Below are 21799 nucleotides of genomic sequence, written 5' to 3' on the forward strand. Positions count from 1 at the left end.
GTGGTACTGGCTGGCATTATTTGGGAATGTCGGCAGAGGGACCTGCCAGCTGGCACCCAGCATCTGGGAGCTGTTGTACAGACTCGAGCTATCTTGGTTGAGAAGCTCTTCACTCAGGTAGTATTGCTCAAAGTCTGCCGCTCTCTCAAAGTTGCTGCCACCCGAGAGTGCGTATCGTAAGAGTCCGTCAGGATAGGCTGGCTGGGGAGGATCCATCATCGGACAGGGGTGGGCGAGATCTGCAGCCGTCGACAAGCAGCGGCAGAGGGCCAGGTTCGGCTGGGCGAGAGTGCTGGGTGGATTTAGCGGCCTGCACCAGTAACTCGAAGCTGCAGCTGCATTCAGCAAGGCCACTGGGTCCCCCTCGGGAAGGAAGAGCTGGTGGGAGGGAAGTCCCAACAAACAGCACCTGCTCAACAGAAAGACAGTTAGATCAGTCTCATTAACACATAGATTATTCATTCCTCCCCCAGTCTCCCCTTCCTCCCCAAGTCTCCCCTTCCTCCCCCAGTCTCTCTTCCTCCCTCAGTCTACCCTTCCTCCCTCAGTCTACCCTTCCTCCCCCAGTCTACCCTTCCTCCCCCAGTCTCTCCTTCCTCCCTCAGTCTCCCCTTCCTCCCTCAGTCTCCCCTTCCTCCCCCAGTCTCTCCTTCCTCCAGAACAAGGAGGCATAACCTTAAAATTAGAGCTAGACTGTTCAGGGGTGATGTCAGGAAGCACTTCTTCTCACAAAGAGTATTGAAAATCTGGAACTCTCCCCTCCAGGGAGCTGTTGATGCTGGGGGTTAATTGGAAATTTCAAAACTGAGATTGATAGGTTTTTGTTAGGTAAGGGTATTAAGGATATTAAGGGATATGGAACCAAGGTGGGTAAATGGAGTTAAGATACAGATCAGTGATGATCTAATTGAATGACAGAACAGGCTCGAGGGGCTGAATGGCCTACTCCTGTTCCTGTGTCCCTAACTTTTAAAACCCAAGATTGGCAACTGTTAATCACCACCTCCCGATTTGCCTCGTCCACCATCTTTCTAACTTTGATGTAGAGTCCTGCATTAATGATCGTTTCATCATGGGTGCGTACAAAGTAAAAATGTAAAAGGTCATGAGAATCATATAAAAATTACCAACAGTCATGGACGTGTTCTGTGAAAAGGGAAAGATTTGTATTTATGTCATGCCTCATCACCGTCCGATCTCTGTCTCTGCCCTGCCCACAGGAACAGAGTGGGCGGGCGGTTAAAATGGCGGCCGGGCATTTCCCGCTGCGATCCTGACCCAATATTTTTAACCACGCGGAAGGTGCCCACAGGACCCCGGAGGTGGCCTTCTCCCGCCCGAAATCCTGCTCCCACCTGCCGGCCAGCTAATGATTCCCACCATGTTCGGGCGGGAGTCCAACCTCCAAAACATTAACAAGGCACTGAGAGATCAAATTGGCCGGGTCTCCCGCTGACTACATAATGGAGGATTCCCGCTCGTTCCACTCCCGACCAGAGTTAAAATTGGGGCTTTCATTCTTATATTATTTCAGATAGTCCCCTCATTGTAATATCCAACTGTTTTTTAAATGATTCCAGGGTTTGTTCCTCCATGACTCTATCTGGAAGTTTATTCCACATGTCGGTCACTCTTTGTGTGAGGAAGAATTTCCCGGTGTCACTTCTTAAATTCCTTTTTACTAGAGGCAAAAACCCTGGAATCATTTAGGAAACAGTTGGATGTTACAATGAGGAGGATGCTAGGATCTCTGGACGGTGAATTAAGATGGGCTGAATGGCCTCCCACATCTGTAATTATCTTGTGAAGCCTAAGAAGCTGGACAGTGAGTCTGAGCCTGATCCTCAACTCACCCGACCTCCACAGGTACACATTCCAGCCGGGTCCCTGGACAGTGACCAGGATCAGGAACCTTGGCTGGCTACTAGTGACCATAGAACTGTACCCCACCGGGAGTCGGTCCGAGGGGACAGAAATTGGAAAAAGTGAATATATAAAAAGATGGGAATTGATTTTCAAATGTCTTCAATCTGCTCACTTCACAGCTGTGACTTCAGGTTATTCAACCATGGGAGATTATGACGGAGCCTCTTCTGCTCTCACGACGTCCGCACCCCCTTCATTACGAGTGACGAGAATCGATATCAGGACCGGAACCAGGGCTGGGTATCAGGATCGATATCAGGACCGGAACCAGGGCTGGGTATCAGGATCGATATCAGGACCGGAACCAGGACTGGGTATCAGGATCGATATCAGGACCGGAATCAGGGTCGATATCAGGACCAGTATCAGGATCGGGTATCAGTATCGTTATCAGTTTCGGTATCGGTATCAGGACTGGTATCAGGGTCAGTATCGGGATCGGGATCAGGACCTGTATCAGGATCAGTATCAAGACCAGTATCAGGATTGGTATCAGGATTGGTATCAGGATCAGTATCAGGACCAGGCATCAGGATCGGTATTACTTTCGGTATCGGGATCGGTATCAGGACTGATATCAGGATCGGAATCATAGAAAGGTTACAGCACGGAAGGAGGCCATTCGGCTCATCAAGTCCATGCCGGCTCTATGCAAGAGCAATCCAGCTAGTCCCAGTTCCCCGCCCTATCCCCGTGGATCTGCAAATTTTTCCCTTTGAAGTATTTATCCAGCTCCCTTTTGAAGGCCATGATTGAATCTGCCTCCACCACCCCCTCGGGCAGGGCATTCCAGATCCTAACCACTCGCTGTGTAAAAAAGTTTTTCCTAATGTCACCTTTGGTCCTTTTGCCAATCATATTAAATCTATGTCCTCTGGTTCTTGACCCTTCCGCCAATGGGAACAGTTTCTCTCTATCTACTCTGTCTAGACTCTTCATGATTTTGAATACTTCTATCAAATCTCCTCGCAACCATCTCAGTTCCAAGGAGAACAGCCCCAGCTTCTCCAGTCAATCCACATAACTGAAGTCCCTCATCCCTGGAATCATTCTAGTAAATCTTCTCTGCATCGTCTCTAAGGCCTTCACATCCTTCCTAAAGTGCGATGCCCAGAACTGGACACAATACTCCAGTTGTGGTCGAACCAGTGTTTTATAAAGGTTCATCATGACTTCCATACTTTTGTACTCTATGCCTCTATTTATAAAGCCCAGGATCCCGTATGCTATTTTAACTGCTTTCTCAATCTGCCCTGCCACCTTCAATGATTTGTGTACATATACCCCCAGATCTCTCTGTTCCTGTACCCCTTTTAGAATTGTGCCCTCCGGTTTATATTGCCTCTCCTTGTTCTTCCTACCGAAATGTATCACTTCGCATTTTTCCGTGTTAAATTTCATCTGCGACGTGTCTGCCCATGCCACCAGCCTGTCTATATCCTCTTGAAGTCTATCCTCCTCACTGTTTACTATCCTTCCAAGTTTTGTGTCATCTGCAAATTTTGAAATTGTGGCCTGTACACCCAAGTCCAAGTCATTAATCAAGAAAAGCAATGGTCCCCGCACCGACCCCTTGGGAACACCACTGTACACCTCCCTCCAGTCTGAAAAACAACCATTCACCACTACTCTCTGTTTCCTGTCCCTTATTCTGTATCCATGTTGCTACTGCCCCCTTTATTCCATGGGCCGCAATCTTGATGATAAGCCTACCATGCGGCACTTCATCAAACGCCTTTTGAAAGTCCATATACACCACATCAACTGCATTGCCCTCATCGACCCTCTCTGTTACCTCATCAAAAACCTCATCAGGTTAGTCAAACACGATTTGCCTTTAACAAATCCACGCTGGCTTTCCCTAATCAATCCACACTCGTCCAAGTGACTGCTAATTCTGTCCCAGATTATCGTTTCTAAAAGTTTCCCCACCGCTGAGGTTAAATTGACCGGCCTGTAGTTGCTGGGTTTATCTTTACACCCTTTTTTGAACAAGGGTGTAACATTTGCAATTCTCCAGTCCTCTGGCACCACCCCCTTATCTAAGGATATTTGGAAGATTATGGCCAGTACCTCTGCAATTTCCAGCCTTACTACTCTCAGCAACCTAGGATGCATCCCATCCGGACCGGGTGACTTATCTACTTTAAGTACAGTTAGCCTTTCAAGTACCTCTTCTTTATCAATTTTTAGCCCATCCAGTATCTCAACTATATCTTCCTTTACTGAGACTGTGGCAGCATCTCCTTCCTTGGTAAAGACAAATGCAAAGTACTCATTTAGTACCTCAGCCATCCCCCTCTGCCTCCATGAGTAGATCTCCTTCATGGTCCCTAATCGGCCCCACCCCTCCTCTTACTACCCGTTTACTGTTTACATAGAGTCATAGAGTTATACAGCATACATGCCTGTAGAAGACTTTTGGATTCCCTTTTATGTTGGCCGCCAGTCTATTCTCATATTCTATCTTTGCCCCTCTTATTTCCTTTTTCACTTCCCCTCTGAACTTTCTGTATTCTGCCTGGTTCTCACTTGTGTTATCACATCTGTCATACGCCCCTTTTTCCGTTTCATCTTACTCACTTTCTCTTATGTCGTTCAGGGAGCTCTGGCTTTAGTTGCCCTACCTTTCTGCCTCGTGGGAATGTGCCTAGACTGTACCCAAACCATCTCCTCTTTAAAGGCCGCCCACTGTTCAATTACAATTTTGCCTGGCAATCTTTGATTCCAAATTACCCGGGCAAGATCTGTCCTCATCCCATTGAAATTGGCCTTCCTACAGTTGAGTATTTTTACTTTAGAGTGGTCCGTGTCCTTTTCCATAGCTATTCTAAACTTTATGATACTATAATCGCTGCTCCCTAAATGCTCACCCACTGTCACTTGGCCCACCTCATTCCCTAGAACCAAGTCCAGCAATGCCTCCTTCCTTGTTGGGCTAGAAATGTATTGGTTAAGAAAGAATCAAAATCGGAATCAGGATCAGAATCAGTATTGTTCCCTGCTGAGCCCAGGAGATCACCGCCTTCGGGAGTCGAGGGGTAAGAGGAGACAATGACTTCTCCCTCAGCCCCGAAAAGATGGAACGTCTTGGGGCCCCAGGACTCACCGTTAACTCTGCCCTCGACTGACGCTGCTACACTCACCCTAAAGTTAACACATGCCTCCACCGCACAGGAGGACACCAGCTCACCCACCCCCTCACCCCACCATCCCTCCAGCACATCGTGATCCCAGTCTCTGATGTACCACCGAAGGAAAGGGGGAGGTGATCAGATGGAGGGTCCCCCCTAGCCCCTCACAGCTATCAGGCTCAGTGTGGCACTGGCCAAGGCTGGGAACAGCTCACCTCTCTGCCATGAATAGAGAAAAGGAGAGAAAACAGTTTTAAGAAGACAGAGGGAATTGTTTTAACTTTGATCGATGGCGTAAAACGTGCGATATCGAATTGGCCACACATTAGACACATCTCCTGATTTTGGTTCCCATCGACTTCAATTGAAATGAAAATCAGGTGTGCTGCAAAACAGGCAGGGTGTACAACAGGCGGGGTGCACAACAGGCGGGGTGCACAACAGGCGCCCTGCGAAACAGGCGGGGTGCACGACTGGCGGGGTGCACGACAGGTGGCTAATTCATTATTGCCTGTTTTACACCATCGCCCAAAGTTAAAATTACCCCCAGAGAATGTTATCCTCACCCAATAGAAAGAAAAAGGACCCTCTACTGCCTCCCTTTCTTGGGTTGGAAAACATTCACTGTATCAGTTGCTTGGATTCCCCCTCCATTATTATCTGCCTAGACTGCTTTCAAAGCTCTGGGCTGCTTACTGCGGACTGGGCAGTGTTGGTCTCTGGGCTGCAGTGTAACCTATGCCTCTGGTTCGCTGGTCCGGCACCTGTTCCTCTTTAACAACACAAGGGACGTCTGCAGCAGTGTAGTCACCTGGTGAAAGAACAGGGGCCTTAGGATACGACAGTTCTTAGAGAAACACTCACTCCAGTCTTTCTGAACACACTGCTGTAAAAAGGGCATCCCCGCACACACCACTTAATGAACTTTTTACAATCAAAGTGATATTTCCAGTGTAATCGACTAGCAAGAGGCGAGTCAAAAGCAAAATACTGCAGATGCTGGAAATCTGAAATAAAAAGAGAAAATGCTGAAAATACTCAGCAAGTCAGGCAGCATCTGTGGAGAAAGAAACAGAGTTAACGTTTCAGGTCGATGACCCTTCGTCAGAACTGGAAGAAGTTGAAGATTAAATAGTTTTTAAGCAAGTACAGAGCCAGGGAAAGAGGGGGAGGAAGGGGAGGGGTGGAAAGAACAAATGTGAACGTCTGTGATAGGGTGGAGGGCAGGAGTGATTAGATGATGGGATGATGGTGCAAGGCAAGGAGGGTGAGAATGGGACAGGTAAAGAAACAATAGATGGGTCTAGAGGAGCTGTAAATGGCAACATCAGAACCATTAGCAGCACTGGCGTCCGAAAAAATGGGAGCAGTGGTTCTGATCCAAAGTTACTGAAATCAGTGTTGAGTCCAGAAGGTTGTAAAATGCCTATTCTAAAGATGAGGTGCTGTTCCTTGAGCTTCCGTTGAGCTTCATTAGAACAGTGTAAGAGACCGAGGACAGAGAGGTCAGAGTGGGAGTGGGACAGGGAATTAAAATGACAAGCGGCCGGCAGGTCAGGGTCACGCTTGTGGACAGAGCGGAGGTGATCGGCAAAGTGATCACCCAATCTGCGTTTAGTCTCCCCAGTGTAGAGGAGACCGCATTGTGAGCAGCGAATACAGTGTAGAAAGAAGTACAAGTAAATCGCTGCTTCACCTGGAAGGAGTGTTTGGGGCCCTGGACGGTGGGAAGTGGGGAGGTGGTGAAAGGGCAGGTGTTGCATCTCCAGCGCTCGCACGGGAAGGTGCTGTGGGGAGGCCTCCACATTCAACATATCATCCTCTGCCATTTCCGCCACCTCCAAGCGAGCCCATCACCAAACACATCTTTCCCATCCCTCCTCTTTCAACATTCCGAAGGGACTGCTCCCTCCCCGATACCCTGGTCCACTCTTCCATCACCACCAACACCGGCTCCCCTTCTCACCGCACCTTCGTGCGAGCGCAGGACATGCAACACCTGCCCTTTCACCTCCTCCCTTCCCACTGTCCAGGGTTTTGATGAACACCTCCGCTCAGACCGCAAGCATGATCCTGACCATTTTAATTCCCTGTCCCACTCCCACTCTGACCTCTCTGACCTCGGCCTCCTACACTGTTCTAATGAAGCTCAACAGAAGCTCGAGGAACAGCACCTCATCTTTCATTTATTTTACAACCTTCTGGACCCAACATTGATTTCAATAACGGATCATAACCACTGCTACCATTTTTTTCGGACGCCAGTGCTGGTAATGGTTCTGATGTTGCCATTTACAGCTCTTCTAGACCCATCTTTTGTTTCTTTACTTGTCCCATTATCACCCTCCTTGCCCTGCGCTATCATCCCTTTTGTTATTTAATCACTCCTGCCCTCCACCCTATCACAGACCTTCCCTTTTGTTCTCCTCCCCCACCCCCCTCCCCTTTCCCTGGCTCTGTACTTGCTCAAAAACTGATTAACTCTTCAACTTTTTCCAGTTCTGAAGGGCTTCGACCTGAAACATAAACTCTGTTTCTCTCATCCTGATGGCCACCTTTGTGTGCGGCTGCATCAAGCTGTGCGTAGACCCTCAGTACGCAAACACAAAGTGTCACTACGTGCTGAGGTTCTACCTGTCCCCGGTGTTGAGAAGGATGGGCCTGGCCACGCTGCCACGGAACGCTCCGTCCAGTTGGACCGTTCCGCCCCACCTGTCCTTCGTGGAAAGGTTTGTGCAGGAAAACACCTTTGACCACAAGGCGATCAGCAAGTGGTCCGCACGTAACGTCCTCGAGACCCTGCGGGAAAAGGAGATGGTGGATCCTGTCGGTTGGTTCCCCGAGCGGACTGTCAATGTCATTTGGCAGAACGCCTCATCGCCAGAGCTTTCAAACAAGCACCAAGACCTAGCTTGGCTGGTGGTGAGAAGGGCCCTTCCCGTCAGATCCTTCATGCACTCCCGGACTCTCAGCGCCACCGCGCGCTGCCCCCAAGGAGGCTGCGGTGGAGACGAGACCGTCACCCATCTCCTTATGGAATGTGCCTTTGCAAAGAAGGTCTGGAGAGAGATGCAGTGGTATCTGTCCAGGTTCGTCCCGAGCAGTTCCGTAACACAGGATTCTGTGCTCTACGGGCTGTTCCCGGGGACGCACACTGAGACGGACATCAGCTGCTGCTGGAAGACCATCAACTCGGTGAAAGACGCCCTTTGGTCTGCCCGAAACTTGCTGGTCTTCCAGCACAAGGAGCTGTCCTCGACCGAGTGTTGCAGACTGGCACATTCCAAGGTCCAGGACTACGTGCTGAGGGACGCACTGAGGCTGGGTGCGGCCGCCGCAAAGGCCCTGTAGGGAAAGGCAACCGTTTAGAGCCTTCCCGCCATTGTAAACCGAGGGGCTGCAATCAGGGAAAAACCCCCTCGGGCAGAAAGTAAAATTCAAATTGCTGTAATGTACCTGTAATGAATCTGAAATGAATCTGCAAGCAATAATCTGTGTTGAGTATGATGCAATGAGACACCCTAGAGTGTCATGAACTGTAATTATGTCCAATGTGTTCATTGAACTGTACTTGACGTAACCTGCAAATTGTATGATCTGTATTGTGTACGTTTGGAAAGTGATATGACAACTGTATTGTATGTACTGCTGCAAATTTTATGAATAAAGTATATTTTTTGAAAAAAAAAAGTTTCTCTCTCCACAGAAGTTGCCTGACTTCCTGAGTATTTGCAGCATTTTCTGTTTTCATTATAGCAAAAGGTGAGTTTGGATCCACAATTCCCCACAGGTCTGTCTCGGCTGAGTGGTCAAGGAGAGAGCAGCAGTCCTGCTCCTTGAGATAGTAGGTGTCAGTGGGCATCACTCTCGCCTCTGAGTCAGAATGTCCGGGTTCAAATCCCACTTCAGAGACTTGAGCACAAATTCTAGGCTGACAATTCTGTGCAGTACTGAGGGAGTGCTGCAGTGTCGGAGATGCCGTCTTTTGAATGAGACATTAAACCTGCCCTCTCGTGTGGATGTGAAAGATCCCATGGCACTGTTCAAAGAAAAGCAGGGGAGTTCTCCTGGTGTCCTGGCCAATATTTATCCCTCAACCAACATCACTAAAAGAGATTGTCTGGTCATTATCACATTGCTGTTTGTGGATCTTGCTGTGCGCAAATTGGCTGCCACATTTCCTACATTACAACAGTGACTACACATCAAAGTACTTCTTTGGCTGTAAAACGCTTCGGGACGTCCTGAGGTCATGAAAGGCGCTGTATGAATGCAGGTCTTTCTTACTAGGAAGGGAGAGTCACCCTGGAGTAGTTCCCCTCACTCCTAGTCACTGCGTGGTACAGGCCTCAGACAAGTCATTGGCCCATGCTCTCGGCTGAGGTATAGGGCCTGAAACTATAAAGACTACACTTACCAGCTGAAGTTAACCTGAGGAGAGGTCAGTGCAGCCGTTTAAAGACTTACTTGAAATGAAAACGAACAAGAGGCTGAGCTACGGGTGAGATCATGAATGACAGAAGGTTTTTATTCAGAAGCAGCAACTGCTCAAATAATCGAGAGGAAGCAGTGCAGTGAAGCACGTTGGATCAACAACACACAGCGGGAAGCTGCATTGGTCCCTCCACTCTGCTGAATTCATGATCTCAGCTGTACGGAGGCACCAATGGAGGATAAATCGGAGGCAGACTCGGCCCTGGGTCACACGGCCACATCACAGTGGTTACTTCAGTGAGGTGCAGGCCAAAGCCTAGGAGTGGTCAGTTCAGAGAAATGGGAGTCAGGGAGTGACCAGTTTGGTGAGATGTGCCTAAGGGCCTGGGACTGGCCAGTTCAGTGAAATGGGGTCTGGGAGTGACAAGTTCAGTGAGGTGTGTTCAGGGGCCTGGGAGTGACCAGTTCGGGGATGGGGTCTGGGAGTGACCAATTTGGAGAGATGATGTCTGGGAGTGACCAGTTCGGAGAGATGGTATCTGGGAGTGACCAGTTCAGGGAGATGGGTTCTGGGAGTGACCAGTTCAGGGAGTTTGAGGTCTGGGAGTGACCAGTTCTGTGAGATGGCGGTCTGGGAGTGACCCGTTCAGTGAGATGGGAGTCTGGGAGTGACCAGTTTGAAGAGATGGGGGTCAGGGAGTGACCAGTTTGAAGAGATGGGGGTCTGGGAGTGACCAGTTTGAAGAGATGGGCGTCTGGGAGTGACCAGTTTGAAGAGATGGGCGTCTGGGAGTGACCAGTTTGAAGAGATGGGCGCCTGGGAGTGACCAGTTTGAAGAGATGGGCGTCTGGGAGCGACCAGTTCAGTGAGCTTGGAGTCTGGGAGTGACCAGTTCAGTGAGATGGGGGTCTGGGAGTGACCAGTTTGGTGAGATGGGGGTCTGGGAGTGATCAGTCTGGAGAGATGGGGATCTGGGAGTGACCAGTTCGGTGAGATGGGGGTCTGGGAGAGACCAGTTCGGTGAGATGGGGGTCTGGGTGTGACCAGTTTGGTGAGATGGGGGTCTGGGACTGACCAGTTCAGAGATATGGTGTCTGGGAGTGGCCAGTCTGGAGAGATGGGGGTTTGGGAGTGGCCAGTCTGGAGAGATGGGAGTCTGGGAGTGACCAGTTCAATGAGCTTGGAGTCTGGGAGTGACCAATTGCGTGAGATGGGGGTCTGGGAGTGACCAGTTCGTGGATGGGGTCTGGGAGTGACCAATTTGGAGAGATGATGTCTGGGAGTGACCAGTTCGGAGAGATGGTATCTGGGAGTGACCAGTTCAGGGAGATGGGTTCTGGGAGTGACCAGTTCAGAGAGATGGGGGTCTGGGAGTGACCAGTTTGAAGAGATGGGGGTCAGGGAGTGACCAGTTTGAAGAGATGGGGGTCTGGGAGTGACCAGTTTGAAGAGATGGGCGTCTGGGAGTGACCAGTTTGAAGAGATGGGCGTCTGGGAGTGACCAGTTTGAAGAGATGGGCGTCTGGGAGTGACCAGTTTGAAGAGATGGGCGTCTGGGAGTGACCAGTTCGGTGAGATGGGGGTCTGGGAGTGGCCGGTCTGGAGAGATGGGGGTCTGGGAGCGACCAGTTCAGTGAGTTTGGAGTCTGGGAGTGACCAGTTTGGTGAGATGGGGGTCTGGGAGTGATCAGTCTGGAGAGATGGGAGTCTGGGAGTGACCAGTTCAATGAGCTTGGAGTCTGGGAGTGACCAATTGCGTGAGATGGGGGTCTGGGAGTGACCAGTTCGTGGATGGGGTCTGGGAGTGACCAATTTGGAGAGATGATGTCTGGGAGTGACCAGTTCGGAGAGATGGTATCTGGGAGTGACCAGTTCAGGGAGATGGGTTCTGGGAGTGACCAGTTCAGAGAGATGGGGGTCTGGGAGTGACCAGTTCTGTGAGATGGCGGTCTGGGAGTGACCAGTTCGGTGAGATGGGGGTCTGGGAGTGACCAGTTTGAAGAGATGGGCGTCTGGGAGTGACAGTTCATTGAGATGGGCGTCTGGGAGTGACCAGTTCGGTGAGATGGGGGTCTGGTAGTGGCCGGTCTGGAGAGATGGGGGTCTGGGAGTGACCAGTTCAGTGAGCTTGGAGTCTGGGAGTGACCAGTTCAGTGAGATGGGGGTCTGGGAGTGACCAGTTTGGTGAGATGGGGGTCTGGGAGTGACCAGTCTGGAGAGATGGGGATCTGGGAGTGACCAGTTCGGTGAGGTGGGGGTCTGGGTGTGACCAGTTTGGTGAGATGGGGGTCTGGGTGTGACCAGTTTGGTGAGATGGGGGTTTGGGACTGACCAGTTCGGAGATATGGGGGTTTGGGAGTGACCAATTGCGTGAGATGGGGGTCTAGGAGTGACCAGTTCTGTGAGATGGGCATCTGGGAGTGACCAGTTCTGTGAGATGGGGGTCTGGGAGTGACCAGTTCGGTGAGATGGGGGTCTGGGAGTGACCAGTTCGGTGAGATGGGGGTCTGGGAGTGACCAGTTCGGTGAGATGGGGGTCTGGGAGTGACCAGTTTGGAGAAATGGTGTCTGGGAGTGACCAGTTCGGTGAGATGGGGGTCTGGGAGTGACCAGTTCGGTGAGATGGGGGTCTGGGAGTGACCAGTTCGGTGAGATGGGCATCTGGGAGTGACCAGTTTGGTGAGATGGGCGTCTGGGAGTGACCAGTTCGGTGAGATGGGGGTCTGGGAGTGACCAGTTCGGTGAGATGGGGGTCTGGGAGTGACCAGTTCAGTGAGATGGGGGTCTGGGAGTGACCAGTTCGGTGAGATGGGCATCTGGGAGTGACCAGTTTGGTGAGATGGGCGTCTGGGAGTGACCAGTTCGGTGAGATGGGGGTCTGGGAGTGACCAGTTCGGTGAGATGGGGGTCTGGGAGTGACCAGTTCGGTGAGATGGGGGTCTGGGAGTGACCAGTTCGGTGAGATGGGGGTCTGGGAGTGACCAGTTCAGTGAGATGGGGGTCTGGGAGTGACGAGTTTGTAGGGATGGGGGTCTGGGAGTGACGAGTTTGTAGGGATGGGGGTCTGGGAGTGACCAGTTCGGTGAGATGGGGGTCTGGGAGTGACCAATTCGGTGAGATGGGGGTCTGGGAGTGACCAGTTCGGTGAGATGGGGGTCTGGGAGTGACGAGTTTGTAGGGATGGGGGTCTGGGAGTGACCAGTTCGGTGAGATGGGGGTCTGGGAGTGACCAGTTCGGTGAGATTGGGGTCTGGGAGTGACCAGTTTGTAGGGATGGGGTTCTGGGAGTGACCAGTTCGGTGAGATGGGGGTCTGGGAATGACGAGTTTGTAGGGATGGGGGTCTGGGAGTGACCAGTTCAGTGAGATGGGGGTCTGAGAGTGACCAGTTCGGTGAGATGGGGGTCTGAGAGTGACCAGTTCGGTGAGATGGGGGTCTGGGAGTGACCAGTTCGGTGAGATGGGGGTCTGAGAGTGACCAGTTCGGTGAGATGGGGGTCTGGGAGTGACCAGTTCGGTGAGATGGGGGTGTGGGAGTGACCAATTCGGTGAGATGGGGGTCTGGGAGTGACCAGTTCGGTGAGATGGGGGTCTGGGAGTGACGAGTTTGTAGGGATGGGGGTCTGGGAGTGACCAGTTCGGTGAGATGGGGGTCTGAGAGTGACCAGTTCGGTGAGATGGGGGTCTGGGAGTGACCAGTTCGGTGAGATGGGGGTCTGGGAGTGACGAGTTTGTAGGGATGGGGGTCTGGAGCACCTTCTCAGTTACAAGTGCCTAAAAGGAAGTAAAACACTTCAACTGTCACCCTCCAGAACTTTCTGCTTTAAAGTAAGACTGTTCATGTAGAAACATTTGTTTAAATAAACTGACATAACACAACCCTGTTTCGACAGGGCGGGGCGGGGGGAACTCTGAGTTGGTGGATTTAAAGTCCAAACAGGGATTCACAGGGAGAGTGCGTCAAACACTTGAAGCAGTATTCAGGATAAGCCCAACACTGGCACAGTGCTTTTATTATGACCTGAATCCTTGAGCGGTCCACATAATGAAACAGGCTCTCCTCTGATCTGGGTTACGTTAAGTATTGTTTTTGAACTGAAGACCCCTGAACATGCATCTTGTGTTACATCTCCCACAGGGAGCGAGAGCCAAGCAATGAGGTCTCCACACCGAGCTCCAGAAACGTGGCCCGGATTCTGGGCCTTACTGGAGGCCAGGCACTCTTGGTGACATGTGCATCTCCCCTGGTGCCTCGGATGCTAAGTTCACCGCTCGCTGGGGTGCTGAGCCACACCAAGCACGGGTCCCGCGATTAATCCCTCGCTGTTGGCAAATTAGCTATTCTCAGCCCAGGCAACCCTTGGGACGGGGAGAATGGCAGCTGGGGAGCCGCTCCTAATCTCTATCCGGTGATTTTTTTCTGGAGATGCCTGTGGATATTGTCCGAGGACAGGATCCGGCTCGGCTGCGATGCTTCCCGTGGGTGAATAGCTTGCTAACACTCACCATCAAGGCTCACACTGTCAATGACCACATAGGTGAGGTAATGGAACTGTGGCACAGCAATGGCTCAGGCCTTCAGAAGAGAAGACTGGATAAAGATAAATTAGTACCAAGAGAATATTACTCAGCTTGGTGACCAAAGCCAGCGTGTGGCCTGTTCTACCCAGAAGCACATCCCTTTAAAGCAGGAGGCTCCAAGCTTTCTGTTTTCATGGGCCGTATAGTTGTGCACCATTGAACTTTGAAGGTCACGTATTAATTTTACATCCATGAGTGGGTAATTTACATATAAACATATAATATTGGTTTAGGATTTATCCACCAATGAGGCAACAGTGCTAAAATAAATCCCCAGGCCTCCAAAATTCAAAGAGAACAAACCAGCGAGTAAGAAATAAAAAGGTAATTAGAACCGAGTTGCTGGGTTTGAAGGGCTGGATTACCAGGGCCTGCGGCCAAAGGGTGATTCTGTGATCTGACACTCCCAGTGGGGAGCGGGACCCAGATCGAGAAATCACAAACCCACTGGCACAGTCGACCCTATAGAGTCTTGACCTCACGATTAGATTACTTACCTGAAATAGGTAGCCTGGTGCTGCCCCTGATAATTACTTGTGGACATCTAGCAGACCATCTGTGAGTACTTTCGCTGTAATCAATTGTTGTGTGTCTGAGCTCTCCATCATGCTCTCGCTGGCTATTTACTCTCCTCTGTCTGCGCCTGTAGTTTGCAAACCAGTTGTAGATCTGTTGTTTTTCCAGGCCAGTCTCTTTGATTAGCTCTTCCTACACAAGAGGAAACACACGGTTAAGTGTATTACTGACTGCACCACATACTCTTAAATCTGTGGCACCACTAACGCAGAGTTCAGCCACGCTGCTCTTGGAACAGGCTCCGTCCCCCAGGCAGTGCACTCAGGGCAGGCACATCACCAAGGAAAACCCGAGCGAGAATCGCCCGAGCCCCACTTCAAGATATTAAAGAGGCACAGCCGAGAAAGGTCACCGGCCCATTGAAGCTCTCGCACATCAGCACTGCCATTACTGCATCCAGCCTCCACTGGGCCAACAGTGCTTCTGTCTGGGAAACCGTTCCAAACATTTATCACTCAGAGTAAAGAATTTCTTCTCAATATCTCTCTTAAATTTGCTTTGCGCTAATTTTATTTCCCTGATCCTACCACTAATTTGAAGTAATATTATGGTTTACTCTATCTGCACCATTTAACATTTCACTGGTGGATCTCCGTGGAGTTGCTCAGTGTGAGCTGAAAGATACAGCGGATGTTTGTGAGACCCAGGAAGGTAAATGCTAAACTGTTTTTGATTGGAAATTTCAGTCAAACAGGGAAGTGTGAGACCGTGAACACACTTAAAGTGTGAAGTCCGCCATACACAAGACCGCTACCATATTAAAACAGATAGATTTACCTCACTGAGGATCCCCGATTAACCTCCACCTTTTCAGGTGACAGAGCAAAATGTCTCGCATAGTGAACAGTGGTCCCTCGAGTGTGGCGTGGGAGGTTGCTGGGGAATCTGTACCCCAGCCGGAGTTACCGCCGTCAGGAGAGGAGGGGAGGGGGAAAACTGGGCAAGAAAAAAAATATATTTGGCACGGACTATTTGTGTCACGAGAAAAGATTCTGCACCTTACATGTCAGCACACCTCCCGCTGAAATGTCCCAGTAACAAGAGAAACACTCTCCTGCCAGTCTCAGCAGACAAGGTGAGACATGGGGCCCTACGCTATTTAAGTGGGAGCACTTTCATGTCTGAGTCAGCAGGTCACAGGTTCAAGTCCCACTTCAGAGAATTGAGCACAAAACCCAGACACTCCAGTGGAGTACTTGGGGAGCGCTGTAGTGTTAGAGGTGCTGTCTTTCAGATGAGACGTTAAACCGAGGCCCCTACCTCACAGGTGGACGTAAAAGATCTCATGGTACTATTCCAAGAATAACTGGGGAGTTCTCCCCAGTGTCCTGGCCAATATTTAGCCCTCGACCAACATCACTGAAAGAACAGACTATCTGGTCGTTATCACATTGCTGTTTGTGGGATCTTGCTGTGCGCAAATTGGCTGCCGCGTTTCCCACATTACAACAGTGATTACACTTTAAAAGTAATTCTTTGGCTGTAAAGCACTTTGGGACGTGAAAGATGCTATATAAATGCAAGTCTCTCTTTACCCTCTCAGCAATACTGGGAGTAACCGTGTTTCCTTCGGCCCAGGCTCTCAGGTGCTGCCTCGCTTCCGGTGGTAGGCTCCTCGTCTTCAATTCATCTGGACAGAGGGTGCGGGGTGGCGGGTTCCTAGAAGGTTTATGGAACGCTGTTATTAAATCTGCTGGCGCTCTGAGATAGCCCCGTGTCGAGTGCTCTCTCGGCGCAGACTTATTCTCTGCTCAGTGTCACAATCTACCAATACAGATCAATTATGTGTAGCTTAGTGAGTAAATGCAGCCGTATACAGAGCCATTCAGGCCAGCATAATCCAACGTTTAGACTCGAGTCTGTGCTGAGCTAGCTGAGCGCCGCCAGGAAGGGGGGAAAAATATCAGCCAGAGTGACTGCTATTGGAAGGGCATGTGTGGCAGTCAACGAGGACAAGGCTGAGATTGGCTGTGATGCCTCCACAGTTGAATAACCTGATTATACAGGCTCACACATGATGACCACTTAGGTGAGGCGTTAAAGGGTTCCAGCTCCCAAGGCAGAGTCACTACCTTCAGGAGAGGGAGATAGTACAGATCCATCATGAACAAGTTTTGAAATATTGGGGTAATTTTGACTTGATGCGATAGTGTAAAATGGGCAATAGCGAATCGGCAGCCCGTTTTACACCACTCCCGATTCTTATTTCCAAATGGAAATTCGCTATCACCCATTTCACACTATCGCGCAAAGTCAAACTGACCTCCATTATCTTCAGGAGACGGAAATGTTAAAGACCCATCCATGAACAAGTTTTAAACATTATGAGCCAGGACCACTTTTCTTGTCTTATTTTGAGAAACCAGGTGAAAGACCAAAGGCTCCAAAGCACAAGACTGAAAGGAGTAGCAGAGAAGATTAGGAAAATCAGGAAGTCGAGACTAGGTGACACCAAGCTGGGAATTTAAAAACCTGCAGATCGTAGGAAGAAGAAAACACGGAGGGAGGTGAGGAGTTCCGAGGTCCGGAGAAGGAGATGGAGGTGGGTTGTGCCACGAGCTGGTTTCAACACTGAGAGGATGCAGAGAGAAGGAAGAATGTTTAGGATGACGGAATGAGAGGGGAACGTTCTGAGGAGCACTGAACACAGCATACATTGATAAGATAGAGAGAGAGAGAAAGGCGAAGGCTGAGACAGAGCGAGGTTAGAGAGAGATCACCTATCAGACAACAAGCATTTTCCAGGGTCCTGCCCAGGAATGTGGGAGAGGTGAGAGGAGCCTCCCCAAATAGGGCAGCAGGATTCAAATCTGACTTGGACTTTAGAGAGTTAGGAGTTGTTACAGTGGAAGGAAGTACTTTATACAGAAACACAAACTTCTTGGACACAGGAACCAATCAATAGCTGAACAAAGGAGGGAAAGACTAGACCCAAATTTGAAATGGTTTGTTTTGGCTACTGAAAGCTAAGTGCTGGCACCAGATTTAAGAGTGGTGAGATGTGGAACTCACTACCACATGGAGTGGTTGAGACAAATACCATAGATTGATTTAAGGGGAAACTAGATAAGTACATGAGGGAGAAAGGAATAGAAGGTTATTTCGATAGGGTGAAATGAAGTAAATAGCGTGAGAGGAGGCTCGTGTGATGCATAAACACCGGCATAGACTGAATGGCCTGTTTCTGTACTGTAAAATCTATATAATTCTATGTGCTTGTGGCCATCTTGTAAAGTGACTTCTGCTGGTTAATCACAGCATGTACTGTACTGAGACCTGCAGTGAGCCGGGTCTCTCTGTCTAGTTCAAAAACACGGTGGGGACTGGGCAGGTTAAGATCTAGCAGTGTACCTCTTTCTGCAGCGGAATCGTTGTACAGCGGTCAAGCTGTTCATTCCAAGCTGATCCTTCAGTTTCATATAATGGACTTCATACCAGAGAGACATGATGTCCCCTTTCTCTTCGATCCTGCAGGCCTAACATGAAACAACTGCCTGTTAATGGACGGAACTCCTTCCATTCCTCCTCACCATTGGACTCAAAGTTTTTCTGAAACCTCTTACAGTAGAATGTCCATCATCTGCCATAACGTAGGGGACCCACCATCGCCCCCCCCTCCCCCACCCCGATGGATAATGGTAACTGCCAGTCCCCAAATGTTGGTCGTGCATATACAGTCCCGCAATACTCCTGGTACAAGAATGAAAACAAGTACAATATGAGCAACAGAACAAATTTAATCGTACTGGTGCTGTGAAGTGGATTAATGCCAGACTGGAGATTGGTGTCAGCAGGCTGTACATTAAGGGTTACATCCCGTACAAGGGGGCAGCCTACGGGGATTACGGCAGATAATTGGAACACGACAATAGAGGTTCCACTGTGTTCAGGAGATTCCTGATCCCCAATAAAAGTCTACCTCCCCCACCACCGACCAGAATTTTACGAGGGAGACAAATAAGCAAGAGATTTCCTTAACCCCCCACCCTAATCCCAATCTATTATTAAAATGGTTACAAATGAATGGAACTTTGCTTCACCCTAAAGATATTCCAACTCCACCCCAGGCATAGGTCACAAAGGCCTCAATGGGGACATTCCCGATTTCACTGGCCACTTACACAGTCTTTAAAGGTACATTACTAATCTGTGTGTGCCATAGGTATAGTTCTCCAGATACAGGTGGAATCTACACAGTGTGGGTAGCTGGCCAACCCAACTACAAAAATCACAGGGGGAAGTTGGGTTCGAACGATGAGATTTTCCCCTCTCATAACTACTCGAGAGAGTATCCAACGGCCACTTTCAGTTCAGTTAAAGGCCACCTTATGACAAATTTATTTTGCAGGTGAAGGAATGCCCTGTCCCTCGTGTATTTAGTACCGAAGGTTGCTCACGTGCAACTTCACTGACAACAATGTGAACAGAACCGAAATCTACCAGGAGACGTCCTTGTATAGTTTGATTAATTCCTCCTCAAATCTTTAACACCCCCCTCAGATATTTATGGTTACATTGCTTAGCTTCTCTTGATTTTTGTTTGGCCAACCCCCTATAGTCAGTTAACATTCGATACACGGTTGGTTACCTTTCTAACTCTCCCACTATTCCCCATCCCTCCAGTACCCTAACTCTCCCAATGAAATCCATCCCTCCAGTACCCTAACTCTCCCATTAATCCCCATCCCTCCAACACCCTAACTCTCCCATTAATCCCCAGCTCTCCAATACCCTAACTCTCCCATTAATCCCCATCCCTCCAATACCCTAACTCTCCCATTAATCCCCATCCCTCCAGTACCCTAACTCTCCTATTAATCCCCATCCCTCCAATACCCTAACTCTCCCATTAATCCCCATCCCTCCAGTACCCTAACTCTCCCATTAATCCCCATCCCTCCAGTACCCTAACTCTCCCATTAATCCCCATCCCTCCAATACCCTAACTCTCCCATTAATCCCCATCCCTCCAATACCCTAACTCTCCTATTAATCCCCATCCCTCCAACACCCTAACTCTCCCATTATTCCCCATCCCTCCAATACCCTAACTCTCCCATTAATCCCCATCCCTCCAGTACCCTAACTCTCCCATTAATCCCCATCCCTCCAATACCCTAACTCTCCTATTAATCCCCATCCCTCCAATACCCTAACTCTCCCATTAATCCCCATCCCTCCAATACCCTAACTCTCCCATTAATCCCCATCCCTCCAATACCCTAACTCTCCCATTAATCCCCATCCCTCCAATACCCTAACTCTCCTATTAATCCCCATCCCTCCAATACCCTAACTCTCCCATTAATCCCCATCCCTCCAACACCCTAACTCTCCCATTAATCCCCATCCCTCCAATACCCTAACTCTCCCATTATTCCCCATCCCTCCAACACCCTAACTCTCCCGTTATTCCCCATCCCTCCAATACCCTAACTCTCCCATTATTCCCCATCCCTCCAACACCCTAACTCTCCCGTTATTCCCCATCCCTCCAATACCCTAACTCTCCCATTATTCCCCATCCCTCCAACACCCTAACTCTCCCATTATTCCCCATCCCTCCAACACCCTAACTCTCCCGTTATTCCCCATCCCTCCAATACCCTAACTCTCCCATTATTCCCCATCCCTCCAACACCCTAACTCTCCCATTATTCCCCATCCCTCCAACACCCTAACTCTCCCGTTATTCCCCATCCCTCCAATACCCTAACTCTCCCATTATTCCCCATCCCTCCAACACCCTAACTCTCCCGTTATTCCCCATCCCTCCAGTACCCTAACTCTCCCATTAATCCCCATCCCTCCAGTACCCTAACTCTCCCATTATTCCCCATCACTCCAGTACCCTAACTCTCCCATTATTCCCCATCACTCCAGTACCCTAACTCTCCCATTAATCCCCAGCTCTCCAATACCCTAACTCTCCCATTAATCCCCATCCCTCCAACACCCTAACTCTCCCATTAATCCCCATCCCTCCAATACCCTAACTCTCCCATTAATCCCCATCCCTCCAATACCCTAACTCTCCCATTAATCCCCATCCCTCCAATACCCTAACTCTCCCATTAATCCCCATCCCTCCAATACCCTAACTCTCCCATTAATCCCCATCCCTCCAATACCCTAACTCTCCCATTAATCCCCATCCCTCCAATACCCTAACTCTCCCATTATTCCCCATCCCTCCAACACCCTAACTCTCCCATTATTCCCCATCCCTCCAACACCCTAACTCTCCCGTTATTCCCCATCCCTCCAATACCCTAACTCTCCCATTATTCCCCATCCCTCCAACACCCTAACTCTCCCGTTATTCCCCATCCCTCCAGTACCCTAACTCTCCCATTAATCCCCATCCCTCCAGTACCCTAACTCTCCCATTATTCCCCATCACTCCAGTACCCTAACTCTCCCATTAATCCCCAGCTCTCCAATACCCTAACTCTCCCATTAATCCCCATCCCTCCAATACCCTAACTCTCCCATTAATCCCCATCCCTCCAATACCCTAACTCTCCCATTAATCCCCATCCCTCTAATACCCTAACTCTCCCATTAATCCCCATCCCTCCAATACCCTAACTCTCCTATTAATCCCCATCCCTCCAATACCCTAACTCTCCCATTAATCCCCATCCCTCCAATACCCTAACTCTCCCATTAATCCCCATCCCTCCAATACCCTAACTCTCCTATTAATCCCCATCCCTCCAATACCCTAACTCTCCCAATGAAATCCATCCCTCCAATACCCTAACTCTCCTATTAATCCCCATCCCTCCAACACCCTAACTCTCCCAATGAAATCCATCCCTCCAATACCCTAACTCTCCCATTAATCCCCATCCCTCCAATACCCTAACTCTCCTATTAATCCCCATCCCTCCAACACCCTAACTCTCCCAATGAAATCCATCCCTCCAGTACCCTAACTCTCCCATTAATCCCCATCCCTCCAGTACCCTAACTCTCCCAATGAAATCCATCCCTCCAATACCCTAACTCTCCGATTAATCCCCATCCCTTCAGTATCCTAACTCTCCCATTGAAGCCCATCTCTCTGGCACACTAACTCTCCCATTATAGCATCCAGCTGCGTTCTGAAAGTCCCTTAAGATTTTGTTTCTACTCCCCCATTA

The sequence above is a fragment of the Heptranchias perlo genome, chromosome 25 (genome assembly GCF_035084215.1).
Source record: "Heptranchias perlo isolate sHepPer1 chromosome 25, sHepPer1.hap1, whole genome shotgun sequence".
Lineage (NCBI taxonomy): Eukaryota > Metazoa > Chordata > Chondrichthyes > Hexanchiformes > Hexanchidae > Heptranchias > Heptranchias perlo.